The sequence below is a fragment of the Onychomys torridus genome, chromosome 2 (genome assembly GCF_903995425.1).
Source record: "Onychomys torridus chromosome 2, mOncTor1.1, whole genome shotgun sequence".
NCBI lineage: Eukaryota > Metazoa > Chordata > Mammalia > Rodentia > Cricetidae > Onychomys > Onychomys torridus.
Window position 1 is genome coordinate 14,329,244 of NC_050444.1, and position 4,064 is coordinate 14,333,307.

A 4,064-nucleotide genomic window follows, 5' to 3' on the forward strand; every position below is an offset into this window, starting at 1 on the left:
AAGTACAGGGGAAAATAACCCACTAGTAACCGGAAGGGGGACGTGAAAGTAAAGGTGAACGGGGTCCTGGCTCTGCTTCTGGATGTGAGGACTTCATGCCACGCTCGTCCCGGTGCTTCTTTGCTGAACGTGACAGTGTGGGCTCTTGGAAGCTGCCTTTGTGAAAGAACAGCTTTATTAGTTCTATTTCTATTGCTGTGACAAGACTAAGACGGAAAACAAGTTAGGGAGGAAAGGGTTTCTTCGGCTGACATATCCCGAGGAACTCAGGGCCTGAACCTGGAGGCAGGGACTGAAGCAGAGGAATTCCATGGAGGAATACTGCTTGCTGGCTTCTTCACTTGGCTTTCTTATATACCTCAAGACGTCCTGCGCAGGAGTGGCACTGTCCTCAGAGGGCTGGGCCCTTCCACATCAATCATCAGTCAGGAAAACCGCCTTACAAGTTCGCCTACAGGCCAATCTAATGGGGGCATTTTCTGAATAACTCTAGCTTGTGTCAAAAACAAAACAAACAAACAAACAAACCCAAAAAAGCCAAATGGAATCTAGGTAGCACAGTAGTGCTTACTGCCTCATCTTAATTAATTTCCTCCTTGCAGTTTCTACTTTATAAAAAAGATTATGTTAGATCCAGGGAATAAGTCAAAGAAACAACGGTATAGGCTTGAATGAGGGTCCCCAGTTTGAAGAGACACGGATAGCCCAGAGCTTTCCTTTAACTTTAACTGAACACCCATGGCCTAGACTGTGTGTGTGTGTGTGTGTGTGTGTGAAAGAGGGAGAGAGAGAGAGAGAGAGAGAGAGAGAGAGAGAGAGACAGAGACAGAGACAGAGAGACAGAGACAGACAGACAGACAGACACGGGGGTGTGGAGAAAGGGAAAGAGAGACAGAGAGAAACTTCTCTTTCAAATGAACTTGGGGTTCAAATCCAAGCTTTATCTGCTTCCTGGGCTGCTCCCATACTTGACTGGCACACTCCTGAGTTTGTGTGCTCTCCTTGAAGCTTGTACTCATCGTGCCTTCCACAACTCTGTGAAGGGTTAGTTTGCACAAATGGATGTTCTAGTCTTGTGTAACTTCTGCTTTAAATTCCCCTAGAGCAAGAAATCCATGGAGTCTGCTTAAAGGGCAAGACATTCATCAGGGATAAAAGTCATCACAGCATGGGAGAGTTATTGGGGGTCCTGGAAAGCCGAGCTATGATCCACGTTGTTCTTCCATCTGGTCCATCTCAGCATCTGAAAACCACAAGGAGAGAGAGCGATGCCTATTGCATCCCAGGTCTTAAGGGTTCAGGAGGGCATGCCTCAGGGATATGTATTTCAAGGTCCTAGGCAGGTGGAGCAGTTACCAACTGCCTCTCTGGGCGGTGCTTCAAGGTCGTAGACAGAACAGCTACCCTCTGTGTCCCTCTATTCTTTCATGTTGTAAGTTGTGTTTCGGAGCCCCCTGTTACTACTTCTGTTTCAGTGCTCCCTGCTCTTTCACGTTGTACACACCTCCTTTCTCCCTTGTGCTTATGCAGAAGCCAGCTGCCCAGTGCCCATAGTCTCAGAATAGAGCTCTAACCAAAAGTCAGAAGAGTCTTTGCTCTTATAGAGCTCACAGCCTTGTGGGACAGGTAAAGCTAGCCAAATGTCTTAGGATTTCCATTGCTGTGGAGAGACACCATGACCACAACAACTCTTATAAAGAAACATTTAATGGGGTGGCTGACAGTTTACTTGAGTTTAGAGGTTTAGTTCATTATCATCATGGTGGGGCATGGCAGAATGCAGGCAGACATGGTACTAGAGCTGAGAGTCCTACATCCTGATCTGCAGGCAACAGGAAGTAAACTGAGACACTGGGAGTGGCTTGAGCATATATGAGACCTCAAAGCCCACCTCCACAGCGACACACTTCCTCCAACAAGGCCACACCCACTCCAACAAGGCCATACCTCCTAATAGTTTCACCTTCTGTGAGCTTATGGGGCCAATGACATTCAAACCACCACACCAAACCATCAAACACACAAAAATACAACCCAGAAATGTGCTACTGTGTCAGCTTTACTTGGGTAACAAGATGTAAAACTGAGTGGCTTACAAAAGCATATTAGATGGTTCAGGAATGGGATGGATAGTAGTTTCTTGTTCTGTTCAGCTGGACTCTTTCCTGCCTTTCTCTCCAGGCGGTGATTCTGCTAGTAGCGTGTAATCTCATTAAATGCTGTGGTTTGGATATGGTTTGAGTGTGCCCTCCAGTAGCACATGATGTGAAGGCTTGGTTTGCTCCTTAATGTGTGGTGAGAGATGTAGACATTTGAGATGAGGAGCCTATGGGGAAATGTTGGGCCATGGAGACTACCACTCTTGGAAGGGATTAAAGTGGTTTTTTTTTTTTTTTTTTGTCCATTATTATTAGTTGTTGTTGGTTGTTTTTGTTTTGTTTTTTTCTTTTTTTACTCTTTGGTTCTTTGCTCTTTGGGAGGCCACCATCCAGATCCCAAATAAATACATGGAGGTTTATTCATTCTTATGAATGCCCAGCTTTAGTTTGGCTTGTTTCTAGCCAGTTTTTCTTAACTTAAATTATCCCATCTACCTTTTGCCTCTGGGCTTTTTTGTCTTTCTCTATTCTGTATAACTTTCTTTACTTCTTACTTTGTGGCTTGATGTGTAGCTGGCTCCTGGTGTTCTTTGCTCAGATTTCTCCTTCTATTTATTCTCTCTGCCTGCTAGACCCACCTATCCTTTATCCTGCCCAGCTATTGGCTGTTCATCTCTTTATTAGACCCATCAGGTGTTTCAGGCAGGCAAAGTAACATGGCTTCACAGAGTTAAACAAAGCAACATAAAAGAATCCAATACATTTTTGCATCATTAAACAAATATTCCACAGCATAAATGAATGTAACACATTGTAAAATAATATTCCTCAACAATTAGTTATCTGGAGAGGGTTGTTGAACAGAGTCTGGCCCCATCTGGATGTGATCTTTTCCATGCACACATGCGGCTGCCATTATGACCAAATCTGCTACATGAAGACTTTTAGAGCAGAGCCACTAGCACCATGTCCTTGAACATCTGGAATTGTGAACCAAATAAACCTTTATTTGTGACATTTGCCAGCCTCGGGTATTTTTTTTTTTAACAAGGCTTATTTATTTGTTTGTTTGTTTGTTTATTTATTATGTTTATGTGTATGCATGTGTCTTTCTTGAGTTTATATGCAACATGTATGTGCAGGAAGGCCAGAGAGGGCATTGGGTTTCCTTGGAACCAGAGTTTCAGGCTACCATGAGCCACCATGTAAGTTCTGGGAATGAAATCAAATCCTCTGTAAGAGCAATAAGCACTTCTAACTTTGAACCATTGCTCCAGCCCCATAGCCTCAGGTATTTACAACAGTAATGCAAAGTAGACAAATGCGGTGGCCTAACTAACATGTCAAGCTGTAGGGAGCCTGTGAGCAGAGGCATCATGTTTTTTTACCTTCCAGCAGGCTAGCCAGGATTCTTCATATAGCCTCTTTCTAAAGTAACAAGCAATGTAGTAGTATTTGCTCTGCCCGTCATCTTGGGCTACCCACCCTGGTAGAAGCAGTGCTTCTTGCCACCACATGTGACTTCTTGACTTCTTGCCTGCATACATGTCCTCCTGAAAGGAAAGAAGGATCGGTCACATTGCCCTTGACATGATCAGACACAGGGTGTGCATTTACTCCTAGGCAGAACAGAGGATGATTTCAGCTGTTTCCTCAGTTCTGTATTTGTGAGTGTGTTTTCCCAATTTATATCTTAATAAATCCCAATTACCCACTACACAGACTCACATAATTGACCTTAACTGTTGGAGCCCACTAGGTTTCCTAGTAGCTGTACCCAGCAGGACTGTATAAGAGGTTGATTGGACCACTGGCATGGGTACTAAGTGACTGTAACTAGCAAAGGGGAGGTCTTTTGCTCTACCCCTTGGCATTATTATAAATAGACCTTTGGAATAAAGTTCTGGGCCTGTGGATAAGGATCCAGGCTCACCCAAGTCTATCCTGTGTTTTGTTTCTCTTCTC